The sequence below is a fragment of the Paroedura picta genome, chromosome 4 (genome assembly GCF_049243985.1).
Source record: "Paroedura picta isolate Pp20150507F chromosome 4, Ppicta_v3.0, whole genome shotgun sequence".
NCBI classification, from domain to species: domain Eukaryota; kingdom Metazoa; phylum Chordata; class Lepidosauria; order Squamata; family Gekkonidae; genus Paroedura; species Paroedura picta.
Window position 1 is genome coordinate 65866552 of NC_135372.1, and position 21716 is coordinate 65888267.

General features: G+C 40.7%; 1 long non-coding RNA gene across 3 annotated transcripts in view; it reads right to left on the reverse strand.

The window, feature by feature from the left end:
- Positions 1-16060, reverse strand: part of LOC143835499 (uncharacterized) — a 441550-nt gene extending 425490 nt beyond the window's left edge. For all 3 annotated transcript variants that reach the window (XR_013230177.1, XR_013230176.1, XR_013230178.1), the window contains exon 1: positions 15884-16060. This is a non-coding gene — a long non-coding RNA (uncharacterized LOC143835499). The remainder of the gene's footprint in view (positions 1-15883) is intronic.
- Between the last annotated feature and the right edge of the window lie 5656 nt (positions 16061-21716).

Sequence of the window (21716 nt, forward strand, 5' to 3'; positions counted from 1 at the left end):
CCTTCTGCATGCAAAACAGATGAGCCATGGCTCCACTTGTTACATTTACCTCTCTCTATTCTTCTACCATGGTACTTAAGGGAGTGTACATAGGGTTCCATAAAGTCTTCCATTCCAGAACCACAACAGCTTTGCTTCAATTTAACATATAATACCATATAGTTACTGTAACATATCCAGCCTGGATATAAGCATTTGAATATAAGGAAGGAAGGATTCTCTAACCTGTGATACCTTAATTGATGTGTTTGACTATGGTAGTTGAAGGGAGAGGGTAGGAAGGAGACTCAAGAGATAATGGCAATGACAAAAACACTGACTAGCTAGCAGGTGATCTATCTTACCACCAAAGTGGATTGCAGCAGTAGCTGAGAGTGGCATTTGCATTATCCATATTAAAACAAGTGAGAGTTGGTTTTGGATTGCACATAGCCACAGCCACTCGCCTGCCTCTGTTGAGTATTCTCTCACTGAGACCCATTATGCACGGGGGTTTTAGCGCACGGTGCCGGCTGCAACCAGCTGCAGCTTCGGTGCATGCCGCCGAAAAAGCCGCGTCAGCGAAACGCGGAAGGAAGCGCAGCTTCCGGGTGACCGGGGCGCAACCAGAAGCGCCGCCTGGATCGCCGCGTGCATAATCAGTTACTCTGGGTTTTGCCGCCGTCGTGCCCCGCCCCGTGCATAACCGGTGTGCGTCGCGTCTTCCCCCTCCGCGTTTCGTGACTCAAAATCGCCATTTCGGCGGCCGTGCATAATAGGCCTGAGAGACAATGAGTTGGATCCAGAGTTGCTTTCCCACACAGCCATAATTCCTCACTATGCAGTTATTCACCATGCAGGAGACATTTACAGCAGCAATGGAACATACAAATGCTGTTGGCAGAGTAAATATGCTTTGATTTGATAAACAATGCTCAAATTTTAGTAACAACACACATCAACACAACAGGTGAGTGTATGTTTTTCACAAATAACACTGCAATTGGGGGGGGGGTCATTTTCCAGCTCTATATAAGCAATGCCACCAGAGTGCTTTTTGTTAGTTTTTTTTTTAATTAACAGCTTCTGTATTGCTGCAGTGTTATAATGTTATCATACTATAGCAATTGCGTTTTTTAATGCACTCTAGTGGTGTGGGGGGTAAGAGCCTCTTGTGGCACAGAGTGGTAAGGCAGCAGTCATGCAGTCTGAAAGCTCTGCCCATAAGGCTGGGAGTTTGATCCCAGCAGCCAGCTCAGGGTTGACTCAGCCTTCCATCCTTCCGAGGTCGGTAAAATGAGTACCCAGCTTGCTGGGGGGTAAATGGTAATGACTGGGGAAGGCACTGGCAAACTACCCCATATTGAGTCTGCCATGAAAATGCCAGAGGGCGTCACCCCAAGGGTCAGACATTGCACAGGGGATACCTTTACCTTTACTTAGTGGTGTGGGGAACATGATAATGCCAAGGGGATGACTGCAAAAAGTAGCCTGGATGGGAAATCTGAAAAAAATTCAGCTGTTGACACAGTATGCAAAACCACTTGGATACTTGGAAAACAATAAAAAAAAATGGGAGAACCCATGGGAACTGGGCAGCTTGAGGATGACATCACAGGGATGCTCTGGAAAAGGCTCCAGTTTAAGAGCAAAGAAAGCAAAATATTTATGTGAAACACAATCTCTTCCTGGCTTCTGGGGTTTCCCAGTGTTTCCCTGTGTCTACCTTGAAAGTCAAACGTGCTATCTTTGCTCTAATCTACTTGAAATCTGGGTGAAAGGATTCCTTTATGAGCGTCTTGAATTTCAGTTGGAATTTTCTATTTTAAAGGGGTGTTCTTGTATCTGAAAGCAGCCCATGATGGAGAATTTATCCCATTTGGATATAAAACAAACAAACAAAAAAGAAGCCAGAAATGCATTTTCAACTGAAATCAATGGGACAGAATAAGGAATCCAAATGTATTTAACAAAAAAACAAAGAAACCAAAATTAAAATGAAAGGAGAATATGTACAAATATAACTTTGATGTCTGTGAAAGAAGACTGTTGAATTATGTGGGCGTGTTTGCCAGCAAGAGACTGAATCTGAGCCAGCTTGGTATAGTGGTTAAGAGTGTCGGCTTGTAATCTGGTGAGCCAGGTCTGTTTCCCTGTTCCACCATATTAAAGTCAGCTGGGTAACCTTGGGCTGGTCACAGTCCTGATAGTGCTGTTCTAACCAAGCAGTCCTATCAGAACTCTCTCAGCCTCACCTGTCTTACAGGGTGTCTGTAGTGGGGAGAAGAAGGGAAGGCAATTGCAAGCCACTTTAAGACTCCATCTAGTAGTGAAAAGCAGGGTATACAAACAAGCTCTTCTTCTTTGAATACCTTAACATGCATTTCTGACAAGAAGAATAGCTTCACAGTTGCATGATATCTGAATATTTTATGTTTATAATTATTTTAATTATTATCATACAGCTTTAAAAATGAATTCATTTCTTTACATCTTGATAAAAATGTCCTTTTATGCAGCATTATTTTAAAATTAATTAGCCCCCCTCCCATAAAAATGTTGTGGTTCCTAACATAATGTCAAGATTTTTAAAAGTGTAATCTATCTTCCAAGGTACAGAGTGCAATTTAGATAGACTTCAACATACCTCAAGCCCTGTGATTGTCCTTATGAATGTCTATCTCCATTGTGCAATGGAGCATTGCAAAGCTGCAGTGTTTCCTAAAGTACAGTCTCTATTATTTAATCTACCTCGTGGAAAGTTTCAAGTCACAGCTGATTTAGACCCATTATGCACGGCTGCCATTATAGCATGTGGGATTGGATGGAAGATGCGGTAGAGGAAGGTGCGCGGCAAGCCGTGTATGGACAGCATGGCAGCAACACCCAGAGCAGCCAGTGGCAACAGCCAAAGAGATGGCAATGCATAACAAACAGGACAAGAGCACAGTGCGGGGCTTCCTGAACCTGGCCCGTCAATCAGGCCATAGTTCCCCCGGATCCCCCTTCCCTGTGGGATGTCCCCCGCCCGGCCTGAGACTCCTGCCTCTGCATCCTGGACTCAACGGCTGCCATTCGGTCCCCGTTCCCTTCATTCCCGTACACTGACTGCGGCTGCACAGTATGCTGCTGGCAGTGCCTCCCAAACATAGCATTCCAGCACCCGCCTCCAAGGTAGCGCTGCCTGGATGCCCGCGGCCCTCCCCGATTATGCACGCTCTCTCTCTGGCACTGCGTTTGGTTGCACCCTGGCCGAGTATCAGGCTTCGCTTTCTTCCACGTTTCCCTAACATGACTTTTTCGGTGGGCTACATTGAACCTGCGCTCGGCCGCTGCCAGCGACGTTCATTATTGGGGATTTCCGCCAGCGTCGTTCCAGCTCTGAGCTGGACCTTCCCCTCCGTGCATAATGGGTCTTAGAGTTTTCATAGCAAAAGACGAACAGAGGTTGTTTGTTATTGCCTACTTCCGTGTAGCAATCCTGATTACCTTTGCTGGTCCCTCCTTCAAATACTAACCCAGACTGAGCTTGCTTAGCCTCAGAGATCTAATGAGAAGAGGATAGAACCAACTTAAATGGGGGCAAATTAGATGTGATGCAAAAGATTCATAATTATGACGTTCCCCATGTTGAACCTGTCAGAGAGTTAGAAGACTGGAGAAAAATGAAGTGAGCTGGTGTAGCATAGTGGCTAGAGTCAGACTCGGAGTTGGGACCACTGGGTTCAAACACCTACTCTTCCACAGAAGCTTTCCAGGTGACCTCAGGCTCATCACTGTTTCCAAGCTTTACATGATTATTGTAGGGAGGTCAGAGTGGAGAAACCATTTTGGATTTCAATCAGGAAAAAAATTGAGATATAAAATAAAATAATGAGGGCTACTGGGAGAGAGTTTAACCCTTTCCTTTCATTCATTTTTTAATTACTTGCAGTTTCCCTTCAAAGGTGAATTAGCAATGCAGAGAAGGAAAAAGTCATTTAGCTAACCTTTATCTGTCTTTCCCCCATAACTTAATTACAGATATAAGCAGATTCAAAAAAAAAAAAAAACTCTAACAGATTTATGAAAGGAAAGGGGCAAACAATCTCATACCCAGCAGCCTCTTTTGCATCTGGAAAGCAGTGTGTTAAAAAAAAAAACAACCCAAAAACCCGTAGATCCTAATCGCTGGTCGTCCTCATTGTGGCTGGTTTGCTCCTTGGAACTGGAGCATCTACCAAATATAATATGGCCATTTCATATTTGATGAATGGAGAACTGAGGTATAGTGTCAATTATTTAACTAGAAGTTTATAGAATGTCTGTGGGGATGGGGAATGATTTAAACCAACAGCTAAATCACAGGTCAATCTTCAATTGTCTGTACACACACATGCAAATATTTTCCCACAGAATTTCTGATCTAAAGTTTAATGGATGCAACTTCCAATCCCCCCCCCCAAGTATTGGTTTCCAGTCAGAAGTACTAATATACATCTAAAATATATTTGTGTCCTGTTCTGAACCCAGAAGATTAGGAAATTTATTCAAGTAACTCATAAACATTAAACTAAATCGCAAAACACTTTGCTACTTGAGAGTAAAAGACACACAAATCTCTTGTTACTGCAACAGAAACAAACAAGTAGCATATGGGGGGGGGGCACAGAAACTTCATTCAGAAGAAAATGAAGCAATTGCCCCAGGATGTCTCATGATTCCCACTTATCCAACAATATACCTAATCACATGAACAAATTTGTACAGCTAATCATTTTTTTACTGAATCCTGACCTTTAATCTACTTTTTTCTTTTGATTATGAATGACAGTGACCTTTATCTAGTAGAAAACAGACATCGTGATGCAAAAATATGCAAACTAAACATGTAAATTCTAAATTAAGACAGAGAAATATACAATCTCCTTGGATGAAATTAGTTTTAGGGGAGGCATTTATTAAATTTGAAGCAATTGTGTGGATGGGAGAAGGAAGAAATTTGTCAAAACAAGGCTAGGTTTGAAGGAACAGCTGGTTGCAACACTTGAGTCTGTTTAGGGCTTCTTTATTGCATTTGAAAATGTCAATATAAATACCAATTTTTTACTGAGCTGTTTAGCATTTTATGGCGCTCAGAAGCAGATCAAAATGCAACATAGCCATGCAAATATGACATCAGCAAAGATTTGTAACATGGGGCTGCAGTGAGAGTCCACCTCTGATGCTGTTTTTCGAACACGCTGACTTCTTTAGAAAACAAAACAAAACTGTCGGTGTCAAATTCAGACTCACTAAGCTCGGAAAGCTACAAGTACATAAGGTCTACCACACAACTGTAGGGAACAATCTACCACACAGCTGTACACCCTTCCTAATTGAAACTGAGTGGCTGACCTCAGCGCAGACTTGGCTATAAGCAAAGCATATTTTGACATTTTAACAAATGATGTTGCAAAATGCTGGGATAAAAAAAAAAGGAATACTATTTCGGGGCAAAGATCCTGGTTAACTTTTCTTCCAGTTTCTATGCGTGCTCTTTCCTTAGTTAAGACAAATGAGCGCACAGCAACAACATTTACAGCAAATATTACAAAATGCAACTTAATCTGTTAATCTACATTTTCTGGCTTTCTGCCACTCACTCCTATGAATAGGAATTTGAATTTAGGGGGAGTGGGAAACCTGTTTTTCTTTGTTTTATTTTTCAAAAAAGAATATGTGGTGGGGAGGAGTGGCACAACTAGGTGACAGAAGTTTACAAAAGGAATATACGAAGCACATTCCGTTGCCTGAAAACCCCACCAAAATGGTACCTGGCATTAGCATGTACTTTCATGATTAACAACAGGGGATTGTCAGATTGCTATTTTTGAAATAAACAGATTTATCCTGACAGATAATCAGTAGTTCACGCTGCCTAATACATGTTTATCATCCTGTGCTGACATCATTATGTTAAAAGCACGCTTACTATAATCTTTCATTGGAAATTAAACAGGGTTATATACTTAAAATGGGATTTTGATGTGTGTTTATGTGTGTATTAGGGCAAGAGCAGAAAATATGGAAGAGACAGGACAAAACACACATACATGTAATGATACAAAGAAGTCAAATAATTTTCTTGTTCCTCTGAGTCAATTAATATGCTTCTCTAAAGAAAATAACAGAAAATATTAACAAAAATGTGTCCTTTGCAAAAGCAATACTAAACCTGTGAAAGTATAAAACATTTCAATTCTATTTATTATATCATCAAGAAAACATACTGTTTAGTTCTGTAACCCCATATTTTGTGAACCTGGAAAAACAGTTTATTTCATGTATTATTTGCAAAATGATGCCTTTCATAGCATTCCTTCCAAGATCAAAGAGGAAATTTAATATATTCGAATCATGATTAAAGGTCTTTTGTTTGTTTGTTTTGCATTAGCTTTCAAGGCACATAGTGAAATTTTGCAGTATCATGGAATCATGTTGAAGCAAGCTCATGCTTTGCTACTACTCTTTATTAAATTTCTAAAATGCTAATTGTAATGAATGTACACACATACAACATTATCGTGCCTTATAGAAATAAGATAGCAATTGTCTGTACAATATATATTATATATGTTAAAGCCTATGTCCACAAACTAATATAGAATTATTTTATTTGTTGATTGAAACAAATGGGTTTAAGTCTGCTTAACTCTGTGTTGCCAGAGCTCACAGAATTTTCTATACATACAACACAATCATTTGCAGAGTTAATGTATTCTAAGACTATTAATTGTAATGGATTTAGACCAGCACAATTTTGCATGGTATTGTAATAATATTAATCATGAATCATAAAGTATACATGGCTTGTATACAAATGTTCATTCATAAGTTATGATTTATATTTAAAATTCAAGTTATTATGAAATGGATAAAAAACAAATAATGCCATAGTGGTGATATTTAAATGGTAAAAAATAGACACCAAGCTTTAAAACATTTTCATACACTGATCAAACTATTAAGACCGTTTATTGTCAGATTTATCTGACATGATCAATAACTTGGAAAGGCGACTTCAAGTACATACTAACACATTAAATTCAGTTCTCTAATATTGGATAAAGAACAGAGGTAAAGAGTACTGTTTAATGCATAGATCTTTAAGAACAAGATTCATGATGCTGAAAATTTATTCCCCAAATCTGTACCTGCCATTGAAAGCAGGGTTCTTCATTTTTTGGTGACAGTACTTGATTTTTCTCAAATTTAAAATATATATATCCTTGCTCCCTTCTGTACACTTTTAAATGTTTGAGACAAATGTTACATTTAAATAACAAGAACAGTCTCAGTCGTTTGGTTCATATATTTATAGGATATTGATGAAACACTTCCCAGCACTTAGTAGCAGCCAAAAGAAAAATAAATGGCTTCATGATCTGATTTGATCCTGGCTAAATTACAATATCATCTGTATATTTCTACCCATATAAGATTTTTGAAAAATATTTGATAGCGTATTTGGATCTGGTACTTGGGCTTCCAGTTGTAGGATTCATTTATGGGTCTTATTTACAGATAAGCAATTATAGAAATTGGCAATGGATAGTCTGACAGTTGACAGAACTGAATAGTGAAGGACCTAAAACAGAATCGGGGTAGGGACTCTCCTAGAGATACAGTAGACTCTTGTATTTAACATCTAAACCAGAAGTACAGAAAAATGGAATAGGGGATAGATCATGAAAAGGGATGCATTTCATAAATATTCACTGTCCTATCTTCTTCTAGAAGACTTGTTTTACAGGTGCTGAAATACTGACCAGAGCAACTTTATGACTTTAAAGAGTGTGGAAAGAATCCCTTGTATATATTCATAACCTCTGCAAACCTTCACTGTTGGTAGCAGCCACTTTATTCAGCTCCAGTTTTCATAGAAAACAGAATAAGGCATGGTAATAAATGCTCCATTTGGCTTCACGGTGCTGCAGAGCTGAACAGGACAGTTCTACACCACTATGATGGTGGGATAGCGCCCCAGAGTTCTGTGTGCTGGGGGTTTCTTCCCCCATGTATACACAGAATGCAGTGAGGCATGCTGCCCCACTGCTAGGAATGATCGGTCGAAGTCTTTGTACTTTAAGCTGCTAAGCAGAATTTAATTTCAGAACATTGATATCACTTTTCGGAATGTTATATCCCTGAAAGTCATCATCATAATTATTACCACAGAGTCATTTGGTTAAAGTTCAGAAAACAAGATTCAACACACATTGCACATTTTTACACAAAGAATGTGAGAGACATCTCTCAGTCTTCAGCCTGTTTCAGCCAGAAAATGCAGTTCAACTAATCAAGAAGTTTTAAATGGTTACCACAAGCTGATACATGCCAGGGTCAGTATTTGGCAATATGTCAATCACAGCTTCATACAGTGCTGGTGTGACTAAGTTGAACAGTGGCTCACTGAAAGCCAATGGTTGCCATGAGTTCAAGTAGGCATATGAAAAGATTTCCTCCTTAATGTGGCAATAGTACTTATTGCTACTCACCTTCCTTTCTACGAGAAGGCCTCAAGGGGACATTGTCAAAAGATCTTGGTTGGTAGGTGAGAAATGATTTCTGGCATATGATTGCTGGAGTTTTAGTATAAAATTTATTCCTGAGCTGTAGAGGCTAATCTTCTTTTGATAAGATTGCTCTGACAATAGTGATTTCCAATAGCAGTTACTGCAAGAGAAAAGGGTCCCATTAACATTTCTCTTTGAGTATACCTAATTCTCCTTTACCTCAGGAGGTCTCCTCCTGTCCTGAATCATGAATGAGAGAATGTTCTATTATGTACTGCAATGTTCAATATTAACCTCTGGAGTGACTCTTTCCTCCCCAGTATATTAACTGGATCTTTGAGTCAGAAATAGGATATAAATCTCCTATTTCCATGGAACCTGAATGAAGCCAAAAGGAATAAATACTCATCCTTAAATCCTTTTTAGGTTGTTTCAGATTCTTGCATTTGTAACTAAACTCTCACAGGTAGCTTTCAAATCACTTTCTTTCTTTCTTTCTTTCTTTCTTTCTTTCTTTCTTTCTTTCTTTCTTTCTTTCTTTCTTTCTTTCTTTCTTTCTTTCTTTCTTTCTTTCACTATCTAGTTATATTATTATCTTGGCAACATGGAAAAATTGAAGCAGCGGTTACAAGATACAGTCTTGGAAATTTCAGTCACACCAGCATATGTTTATGTAAGTCACTGAGATTCCTTTTAAAGTGTTGCAACAATAACAGAGGGATGGGAATGAAATGCCTTCATGATAAATGCAATTCTCTCTCTCTCTCTCCCTCTCTCTCTGGCACTGCAACAAGGCATTTAAATTGAAACGTAATCCTTAAAAGGCAAGTATATAGTATTTTTATTATGTTTCTTTGTATTGCTTAGAATATGACATGTTTTTAAAATATAATTTTTGGATGAATCAATTGCAGTGCAATTGGAATAAAGCCTACATTTCAAAATCTGGCCAGGACCTTTTGGGGGGGGGATGATGACTAGTATAGGCTGTAGTGGATATTCCTATAACACAAAGCACAAAGGAATATTAATTGAGCAAGGACTAAATTTCAAGCATGTATATGGTCCTAGGTTCAAAGCTCTTATATTAAAAAATGTTAAGCAGCATGGCTGGAAAGAAGAGAGCAGAAATATGCTGCTAGTCCATGTAGAGTGGGGGCCGTCAATCCCCGGTCCGTGGCCCACTACTGGGCTGCGAAGGCCTTGGTGATGGGCCACCACGCCTGACTCTCCCCCCCCCCCACAGTGAGAAGCTTGCCAGGCCGCGAGAGAAGTGGCTGCCAAAGCAGCCGCTTCACTTGTGGCCCGGCTAGCTTTTTGCTGTGGGGGAGGGGGAAGAGGCAGGCACAGTCGCCGGCATGCCGGCAGGCACAAATGCACATGCGCGGAGCTGCTGTGCATGTGCGTTAGCGCCCTCTGGTGGTGAAAATGCACATGCACGGCAGCTCTGCGCATGCATGTTTTCACCACCAGGAGGCGCTAATGCGCATGCGCGGTGCCCGGGCTGCTGGCTCTTCGCCACCCCCGGAGGCGGTCCTCAACCTTAAAAAGGTTGGGGACCGCTAAGTAGAGAACAGAAGCTGTTATAGTGGTCCCAATCAACTTTACTCTGTTTTACCCCCTTTCTACTAATACAGAACCGTAGTTCATTGAACTTACAATTCAAGTATGTATAACATCTCAGCTTCATTCTAGCACACTATATGGCAATTCAGTATAGCCTGTGTCTTCCAGTTAATTCTGCATTAAACATGTTCCAAGAGACGATATTAGTACTGAATATATTTTACATAAAAATCAAGATGTATACCTTATGGATAGAAAAGAAAGCCCTGCTGCACTAGACCAGAAGTCAATCTAATCCAGTATCTTCTTGTTTCCACAGTAACTGACCAGAGGCTCTAGGCCACTGCAGGTGCTCAGCTGATTAACCTTTTCCCTCTGGCAGTTCCAGCAACTGGCATTCAGAGATACACTGAACAAAGAGGTCCCACTTTTCCAACTAGCTAATTATAAGAGCCATTGTGGTTTAATGGTTTGAGTGTCAGACTAGGAACTGGTAGATCCTGGGTTGAATCCTGGCAATGGAATGGAAGCTTACAGGGTGAACATGGGCCAGTCATGCTCTCAGCCTAACTTCACAGGTAGATGTGAAAATAAAATGGAGGAGAGAATGCTGCCATAAGCCACATTGAGAAGAATGACAGATATAAATGAAGCTGAGGATTAAATGATTGAATATATTAAATAGCTGCTATATCTATCATATGTGGCACCTGCAGTAACCTGGGTACCACGGAAGTTCCCGCATTTCCATAACGCCTTCGGCTGGGCCATGCCCTCGCTGGCAGCGGGGGCATGCATAATCGGGGATCTATCATATGTGACTTGTCCTACCACCCTTTTAAAGTGATCAAGGCTACTAGTGACTTTCAACAAATCTCACGGCAGTGATTTTTACAAGTTAATTAAGAAGAAGAAGAAGAAGAAGAAGAAGAAGAAGAAGAAGAGTTGGTTCTTATATGCCGCTTTTCCCTACCCGAAGGAGGCTCAAAGCGGCTTACAGTCGCCTTCACATTCCTCTCCCCACAACAGACACCCTGTGGGGTGGGTGAGGCTGAGAGAGCCCTGATATCACTGCTCGGTCAGAACAATTTTATCAGTGCCGTGGCGAGCCCAAGGTCACCCAGCTGGATGCATGTGGGGGAGCGCAGAATCGAACCCGGCTCGCCAGATTAGAAGTCCGCACTCCTAACCACTACACCAAACTGGCTCTTTGCTGCACAAGCATTGTGCAGCAAAGTACTTTCATTTGTCTACCCTGAACCTACTGCCCATCAGCTTCATTGACCATAACTACTTCTCATTGTATTGTTTGAAGAAAGGAAGAAAAAGTGTCCCTCCCCTGGGCCACTTTATACGGATGGTACATAATTCCATAAACCGCTATCATGCCCCCCTGCCTGATGAATTTGCAAAATCTTCATGAATTCTCATCACTTCTCTTCTCATCACTTGTATTTATTATGAATTCACATAGTTGGGACTTTTGTGTGAGTACTTAAATCAGTTGTTTTATTTCCAAAAGGCTTAAGGAATATTTCCAAAAAGCTTTTGAATTCCAAACAGTGGTTAATCGGTCCAAGCAGAACGATGATTGGAGGAACAGTTTGACCTGCACAAATAAATAGGAGTTAAAGTAACAATTACTTTTTTCCCTTTTCTTTTTTTGAAAGGCCTTGCTCTTGCTCATTTCTCTTTTCAAGATAACTCTTGCTGACACACTGTCAGATAACTATGTTCAACGTTCCACAGGCTAACCATTCAGAAATGCATTTGCACTCTGTGTATCCCCCCCCCCCTTCCTTTATCTGGTCCTCCACGGTTGCTTTTTGACTGGCAAAATTGTCCTTGGTTCTCTGAAACAAAATGACATTTTTGGAAGGGAAGAGGGAAGAAAGCATTTTTAACACCTCTAGAAATCACAAAGCGTGAGATGACATGGCAGAAGCATGTATGATTCTGATGAGAACAGTTGTCTGCAACAACAAGAAAAAATTAACTATTATCAGCACTTCAATGAAGTTACAGGAAGAAGTAGAAAGATAAAGCCCTGGGTTAATTTCTATCATTACCTAGTACTTTACACCCACTGAAGAATTCCAAACATATAAAGGAGTGCCAATCTTTCTTTTCCCCCCCCATGAAATAGGAGTTAAAAAAAACCCCGAGAAGGGCTTCAAAGGCTGTCAGTAGGGAAGTCAGTCAATTACAGATCTGATTCACTTCTTAACCCCTTGGGGTATAAGGAAGCTTTTCCTGAAATAGCAATCATTTTCAGCATTCATTTGGATGAAAGGCCTGAAGTTTGCAACCTGAGATATTATATATATATATCTATATGAAAGGAGTTGTAAAATGAGAGCAGGATATAATCAAGTATGCAAATTGATGAAAAACCTAAGGGAACATCTTTTCATTTCTGACTGCTATAGGCTGTCTCAAGTGGCAGCTCATGCTTGATAAACTTGTAGCCAATTAAGTTCCCTTTCCCACTAATCTTTATGAGGCTCAAGTTTTTCAAATCGTGTGTCTGTGATGATGCAACTTCCTCCTTGGTGTGTCTAAACTGTGTTACAATTGTTCGAGGCACAGCAGTGCTAAAGGAGGACTCAGGCGGAACCTTTAATTAACAACCTTCTTTCAAGAGAACTGTTTTCTCTCTTTGACAATCTTACCTAAAACTAGCAGAAGAGATGCTAATGGGCACATGTTGACAGAACAACATGCAGGGTTAAATGCATTTATAGATCCTTTTGGATTGCCATGCATGTGTAGGAGAAGCAAATGCTTCAGAGGGATGCAGTATTTCATTCAGTTCCACATATAAAGCAGAAGCTACGTTGAAGGGCAGGACAAATACAGCAGAACAACATTTGGGGAAATAAAACAAAGGAAAGCTTCTATAGACTTCTATAGAAGCCATGTGTTAATTATTATAACTACTGGAGAATTTAGGATAATACAGTGTCACTCATTAATGAATATGGAGATAGTAATGATATGTGTTTTATGAGACAAAGGCTGAAATCCTAAAGACACTTTGCTGGGAGTAAACCTCATTTAATAACTTAATAATTTTTAATAATCCTAAATAGACCTGTTTAGGATTGCTCCCCAAAATGAGCTTCATTTTGAAATGATTCTGTAGAAAGCAGCTGATCAGACACATCCATACTTGTATAACTTTGGGTATTTGGTAAGCATACTGGAAAATGGGAGAATGAAATGAATATGTTCTACTACATTTCTATAAGATAGCCTTTATCAATCTTTTTAACATTGAGATACCCCTGAAACATTCTTCAGGCTTTGAGAAACCCCAGAAGTGGGGCAATGATGCAGAATATGGTTGGGAAGGATAGCTGTGTCACTGCCTACCCAGGGTCCCTTCTCCTTCCCACCCCCTCCAAGCCCATCATTGGTCATTTCAGGAGGGGGGGCAGTTTGACATGACTATAAATGGTCATATCACCCAATAAAAGTTTAACAAATGTTAAAAATATATACAAATTAATTAACTCACACCCATTCAAGAAACCCTGGTAGAGAAACCCTGCTATAAGATCTTCTAATAGTCCATTCATCTCCTTCTAATATATTTGCTAGTGAGTCATCTAATGTCACCTTACTTTATTGCCAAACTGAAAAGTCTTTAGTCTGCAACATTATTTGGATCACAATTCTGTTCAAATTAAGAAAAGTCCTCCGAGTATTTTTTGCGGAAGATCAGTGTCCTTAACTAAGCTTTGCTTTTACAGTGCAGGCAACCAAGCATGTAACTGGTTGTTGTCAAGATTTATAATTTTATACTGTTACTTAAAACTTTCTACTGCCTAACAACACATTTATAACCACAAGCATGGCATAGAAAAAGCTTCCTCCTATACCCACTCTCTACATAAAGGAAGAATGAAATAATCTACTACAATCAGTGGAATTGAATGCAAAATAAAATGTGCTTAGGATTGCAGCTGATATGAAAATATAGGTCACTATTCTTCACAGTATTATACTAGCTTAAATCCTGTTGAGTTTGAGCCAAAAATATGCACAGCAGTGCAGTTAGGAATTTATAAACATGTGGCTCACCTAGCTCTGCTGTTTTAGTCAATTTCTATACTGAAACTAAAACCCTTCAAACTTAAAATAGTTACATTTTTTTAAGATGGCAAACAAAAAGTTCGATTCAGCCTAAATCCATGTGAAGGTGTACATTGCATGGTTCTACAAAGCTCATTCTTTTTTCTCAGTTCTTATCATAGTAGGCTGGCCTGCATACCAACGGGATCCTCCAAATGTCACAAACCAAAAGATGCTTATCTGCTACATTCAGTGTACAATAACCTTACAAACAAGTACAGAAAGGAAAACTGCGTCCTGTGCATTAAGATGTGTGTAGTTGGATTCTTTATCTTTGGGCAACAACAAGACTTTCTGAATGTTCATGATGCTCTAAAAACTGTAGATGCTTAGGCAAAAGTGGTATATGGTCCAGATTCACTCTTGGGAAACTGAGCATTTTAGTTAGCAAATTGTAGTATCTAATCTACAACAGCCAAATGACAGTGTTTTCATACTATATGATACATTCCATTTTAAAAATTCAAATCCATAGCATCATTTGTATTTTATCGGAAGGATTTCACTTCTTTAAACCTCTCCATTCTGATACTTCCTTGTTGATGGGGAACACACCTTGACTTCTTTTTTTGTTTTGTTTTAGTTTTTGCACTTTTGAAAGTAGATACCTTTAAATTTCACTGACCAATTTCCCAAACAACTTTTAGATCTTGAAAGAGAATCATATTGCTTTGTAGCATATTATACAGAAATGGTCATTAAGCTTTTTGCAATGCATTTCTTTCAGTGCTGATTGATTTGATTTCTGTGCTGGGCTGCTTGCAAATGTTGCCAGTGTCGAACAATTTCCTGAGTGTCACTCGTCAAGATGCATGTGTTACCCTAACTCCAAATGCATGGAAATAAGTCTGGTGGGCTGCTGGATCTACTGTGTGTGCCGCTGGAAAGTGATCATTTCAGACTTCTCATAATACATGCTTTGACTGAGACCATTACTAACTAAATAGCATCTGATTTTTCTTTTGAAGTGCAACCAATATGAATGATGGATGTTATACTTTTTAAGCTGTTTTTTTTTTACATCCCAATCCTGCTTCTGGAACTGTACATCTAACATCAATGAGTTGGGTTTTAGGAACGCTGTTGGCATAACTATATCTTATTCTGAAGGGGAAGCCTTTGACAGGCCTGCCTGCAATGAGGCCTGCAATACCGTTGTTTACCATGTTGCAAAGAAGAAAGGGGGGAAATACTTTAGAATACATTGTTTTCCTTTTTTAAAAATTCAAGTTTGTTCTGCTCTGAAGAAATCACCTTAATAGGTCCAAGGACAGAATCACCTGACACCCTTGGAGTTCTCATTTGATGAAAGTACTGGCACGCACTTAGAATACACCCAAATACAGGTTCCCCTGTGCACACCTATTTATAAAAATTAAAAAGGGGAAAAGACAATGTGATGGGAACTAGGGGACTGCAATTGCAGTAGAAAGAGCCTGTGATAAGATCTTCCTTGCCATTGTGCATCTGGATAATAGCTGGCTGAATCACTATTAGAATAATACTCACTTAAACAATTGCAACTGCACATATAAGTAACAAAAGCATTAGACACTTGGCATCATACTGAGTAGAGGTAAGGCCGAGAACAGTAAGCATGATCATTGTATGATCTGATAATGAGCAGAGGAATGCCACGACTTTAGAAGAAGCAGACTTCCTACCTTTCTTTGCAAGATAGCTGGAAGGTATGTCCTTCTTTAAAGAAAGTTGTAAGTAAAATCAGGCAGCAGTTGTAGTAAATTGAGTCCTTTCAGTCAGTGTATACAAGCAGCAGTTCGGCTATAAGGGGGGGGGAGTATATAATGGGAGGAGCAGCTGTGAACGAGTGACCTCCTGAAGCTGAGTTCTCTTTGTGAATCAAGCACTTGGGAGCCAGTGGCTCTGATTTGCATGGATTATCTCCACTTGAACAGATACATTTAAATTTATCTGGCACAGTGGCAAAAGAAGGAAGAGTCAGTGAGTGCGAGAGACAAGAAAGAGAGAGCAAAAGAGGGAAAGGGAAAGCAGACAAGGGATCGGAATGCTTGGCAGAAAGGGCAAGCTCAAGCAAAGCTCGGCATGTCTCAGAAGAACCACAGCTCCCTCTTCATGTCATAGTTGTAAGACAAAAAATTCTGTCATGAAGAGTTTCTTGAAAGCTGGAGGGCAATGAGACATCTTTGTGCATTTACTTAGAAATTTTTTGAACATTGTAAAACAAAGCAGTAGTCCTGACACTTTTGTAACAACAACAACAACAACAGAACTCTAAGCAATAATGAAGATTAAAAAAAAATGTTTGAAGTGCTTTGCATTATTACCCTAGTAATCTTTGCAACAAATAGGGTTTGAATAGTGGTGTTTGAGATACAATAGATTGTCTAAACTCACTTGGTGAGCTGCAGTGTCATTCTAAGCAGAGTGAAATCCTATTACATGCATTGAAGGCATATACCCTTTCCTATTCAAGCCAAAGTTGATGATTTTTTTAAAAAGAAGAGCTGTTTTTTATACTCCACTTTTCACTAGCTGAAGGAGTCTCAAAGTGGCTTACAAACACCTTTCCCTTCCTCTCCCCACAACGGACACTCTGACCCATTATGCATGGTGGCCGATACTCCAGGCAGCAAGATGCCCTGCTGTTCCCCGTGTATGCACAGGGGCGGGGCTGGGGTATGCCCCGGGGCAGCGTGCGCACCTGCTCTGTAGGCTGGGGTAGGGAAGCCTGGGATGCTGCCTGGCTGTGGCAGCGGCCGTGGGTGAGTGGGGATGGGCTGGGCCCGCACTTCACACAACGGCATGGGCAGGAGGATGTCCCTGCCAGCTCTGCGGCTCTGCAGAGCTTGCAGGGGCGTGCGGTGTCCCTATAGGGACACTGTAGTTCAGGGGCGGGTGGGCTGAAAGGCCCAGCACTGTCAATTATGCACAGCGCCGGTCCACCCCAGCACCTGCTGGCACCTGCAGTAGCCTGGGTACCATGGACATTCCCACATTTCCATAACGCTGGACTTCCATGGCCTTCGACCGGGCCATGCCCTCGCTGGCAGTGGGGGCATACATAATCGGGGATTTACCCCGATGCCCTGCCACCAGCGCGGGCATTCTGGCCCATGCATAATGGGTCTCTGTGAGGTAGGTAGGGCTGAGAGAGCTCTGGCAGGACTGTGAGAGCAGTCCTAAATGAACTATGACTCATCCAAGGTCAGCCAGCTGGCTGCATGTGGACGATTGGAGAATCAAACCAGGGATCAAACCACTATACCGAGTTGACTTTCAGTTCCTCCCCAATTTCAACTTACCATGCCAGGAGAAATTATGAGAATGAGGGAGACAAGTATTGAGGTCTCCACACTAATAGTCTACCAGAGCTTCCTAGAATTACCAGTGGTGCACCCACCAGATGATGAGGCAAATCAGAACAGCTCACTATCTTCCTAACTACCTGACTACTGTGACAAACCAAACGAAACTGCGGCCGTGAGATCGAATATGGAGGGAGCAGAATATTAAAAATTACATTGGTTGAGGAAATAACCAGCAAATACTGGCAACCAGACAAATGAAGATGAGAGAGGCATAGATAAATGGGATAATGTGGGATGATGGGGCTGGCTGTGAACAATTAAAGGAATCTGAGCCATAAACAAATCTGGAATGTGAATTACCCTATTGACTGCTTGACTGTACTGTATCAGGTGCAGATGGACTGGGACTCTTGTTCCCCTGGACTTTGGTTCCACTTGAAGTCCCTTCAAGATTGCAGTTCATAGAAGGAAGTATTGGGTTCTTTGGGCCAGTAATATAGGTGGAATGAGCTGTCCCCAACTCACGGTCTGGATCAGTTGGTACCGGGCCGAAGCTCCTCCTCCTCCTCCTCCCTGGCTGCTGCCTCGGGGGTTGCCCTGCCACTCTGCTGCTGGCTCACCTTTGGTGCTTTCTGGCAGCCGCCATGGCTGGGGCTCCCCATCAGCATGACACTGCGCAGTTGCTGCTGGCAGTGCCCCCAAGTGGGCAGCGGGAAGTCAGGGATGCCAGCGGGAAAGCAAGCGGAGCAGGGGCTCAGGCGGCAGTGACGTCCCTCAGCAAAAGACTAACCCCCCCTCCCGGGCCTCAGTAAAATTGTCAAGTGTTGACCGGTCTCCAGTGATAAAAAGGTTGGGGACCACTGGAAGTAGACCACTGTGAGACTTCAAAATCTACCATGTGTCTCCCTATATGATCCTGTTGGGCTTTTAAAATGCTTTCTTTGCAGCAGGAAGATTAAAGTTCCATTAAGTCTGCTCTTTTCTATCCAAAATAAAAGTTGTTGGGAGGACACTCAATAAAACACAATAGCTGTATCTCTTAAGTGTGGGACTCTGTTCACTCAAAGTGGGATCAACTGCAGTGCCTTTGATTTTGTTGTGTGAATTCTTCATTGACCTCCCAACCCTTCATTTGTTTTCCCAACAATGACAGAAACATTTTCATGCAGTTTCCTAAATATCACAAAAATTCTTATTTGGAAAAAATGAGACACAAACCATGAACTTGGAATCATTGTGGGTTCACACATGCAGGTCTTCTTCCTCTTGGACCATGGGTGATTCTGAAAGGAGAAATACTGTGACTTCTTTCTAACTTGCACCGAATACAGGAGGAGTATAAGACTGTGAGAGAAAACATAAGGATATTATGCAATAGCTTTTTTTTGTTTCATTGTTGAAACTGCACAGGGATAGGGCTGCTAGTTTGGAAATACTAGGTTTGGAAATAACTGGAGATTTTGGGACGTGGAGCCTGAGGACAGCAGGGTTTGGGGAAAAGAAGGACTTCTATGGAGAATAAAGCCATGCAGTCCGCCTTCCAAAGTGCCCATTTTCTCCAGGTGAATTGATCTCTATTGCCAGGAGATCAGCTGTAATCCCAGAAGATCTCCAGTCCCTACCTAGAAATTGGAAACCCTACACTAGAATTAACCGGTTAACTTCTTTGCTGCATTCATACTGGCATTGCTTTGGAGTTTATCTGCTTCAAATGAATCTAATGGTAAATAATAATCATAAAACAAAAGTATAAAAAGGTATTCTAAATAGTTTAATTTTTTAGATGAGCTCATCTTATACTACGAGATCAGTGTACCTAAGTACGTTCCAAATGACGGCCACAGTCCAGAGACCTAGTTTAGGCACACTCAGAAATTTGAACACTTTCATTAGGAATTTACCCTTCCCCCCCACCCCCTTGAAAGGCAGATGGACAGGTTCTTTCACATATTGCTTTTGAATCTTCCCTTCATTTTTCAGAGGATTTGTTATACTGCATAAGGGGGGGGGGGATGTTGTTCAAGAAACACAAGCTCAAAGTTTCCTTGAGCTAGAGGGAATGCTTTCTTTGGTTCCTGGCCAATAAGTAGCAGAGCACTTGAACATATGGTACATTAAAATAAGACAACACAAGAATGGAGCCTTACAGAATTATAAAGACTAGAATCCACTTCATCAGACGACAAGACTCCTGCAACTTATAGACTTCTTAAAACTCTGTTTAATTGTGTACTTTTTGCCTATCTTCTACAAGGGCTGCACATTTGCTAGTTTGGCGAACCAATCACTTCATGCAGTATACGAGGACATTTGTTTGTGTATGACCTAATGCCTTAGGAGATGCATCTATCTACCTCTGAAAAGACAGTGAATACTTTTATGCAATCCAGTCATGAATAAATGCTTCTTAGAACTAATCACATTTACAGTAAGAACTCACATCAGATAAATGACCAATTAGATACTGCAGAAAGTGGAGAATATATCTGAATTCCCTAATAACTACTCTGTGACTCAGTAATTAGTAGCTGTCTGTGTGCTATAAACAACTTCAGACTAATATAGATGTATTTAGTTTTCTCCAGAAGATGGAGAGTATATGGCTGGAAAAGGATGACCACTAAGCCCAGAGGAGCCACTTAAGCAATCAAGTATACAGTGTTCCTAGTTGTATGATCATACACTTGTCTGCACCCTATAGCCAGATGGTAAGTTGAACATTATTATAGCATTCAGAATTAAAAGAAAAAGAGCTGGGTCCTCCACTAACCAAAGGAGTCTCAAAATGGTTTACAATCACCTACCCTTCCTTTCCCCCACTGTGAAGTAGGTGGAGCTGAGAGAACCCTGAGAGAAATGTGACTGGCCTAAGGTCACCCAGCTGGTATATATGGAGGAGTGAGGAATCAAACCCAGTTCTCCAGATCAGAGACCACTGCCCTTAACCATGGCACCATGTTGGCTCTCAATTGCTTTCCTGGCAGTTAACACACACGCACTCCCCCCCCCCCCCAAACACACATTTTCTCTCTACCTACATGTAATGGTTGAGGAAATTCTGTTTCACAGTATCTGAAGAAGTGTGCATTCATACAAAAGCTTATACCTTGAATGAAACTTAATTGGTCTTTAAAATGTCACTGGTCTCAAATCTTGTTCTGATAAGAACTAGACAACTCTGAATTTCAGACCCTTCTTGAGTGTGATATTATGCAATACCAACTGTCACAATGCTGACAGTGTAAATTAATGGACTTCAAAGGTATATATATTGCAGAGGGAGATTTCTGCATATCTCAAATGGTTCTATGTAAACTGCCCGGAGCCTCAAGGGAGGATGGCAAATAAATAAACAAACAAACAAATAAATAAATGGTACACAAGAATTGTGTTGGGCAAAGTGGCAGAAAAGCGATGGTTGGTGGCCAGTATTTGTGACTAATGCTATCATAATGATGCCAAAGGCCTGCAAGCCATTATTCGGGGGGGGGGGGATCCTCAGGTATTCTTTGTACTTTGTTTCCTTCATAACTGGAATCTTGTGTTGATATATAATGCTGAAAGTTCTGGATGGGCAAATGTCAGTTTCCAATTTTATTGAATAGGACTCCAAAGAAAATCATGGGAAGCATATTTCTTATTTCTGGTATTGTTATACAAAGTAATAACAGGTAACCAAGAAAGCAAAGTTTTGTATAAATTTCACTTTACTAAAGTAAGCATATTGAAAAGGAAAAGAGAACAGTTCATTTTTTTAAAAAAAACATAGAGGGCAAGGAGGGGAATCAGATGGAGGAGTGAGAGGAGAAAGGGGGTCTACCAGTGCCCATGGAAACCTGAAATGACTTAAGCTCACTAAATATTTTGGGCACTTCAAAGAAAACTCAGGAAGGCTTTGGCTGACCAGCTGATTTTGCCTCTGTGGTTTGTTTTTCCTGCTTTCTCTGTTTTCCTTAATGTTTTGTTTATAATTTTGTATGTGATTTTATAACTTGAAAGTTTCTTTGGCTGATTTGTTAGTGGAAGTGAACCTATAACTAAAGATAGATTCAAGTGGGTAGCCGTGTTAGTCTGAAGTAGCACAACAAAAATAGAGTCCAATAGCACTTTTAAGACCAACAAAGATTTATTCAACGTGTGAGCTTCCGAGTATATGCACTTAGTCTGAGGAAGAGTGCATGCACTCAAGTTCTCATGTCTTGAATAA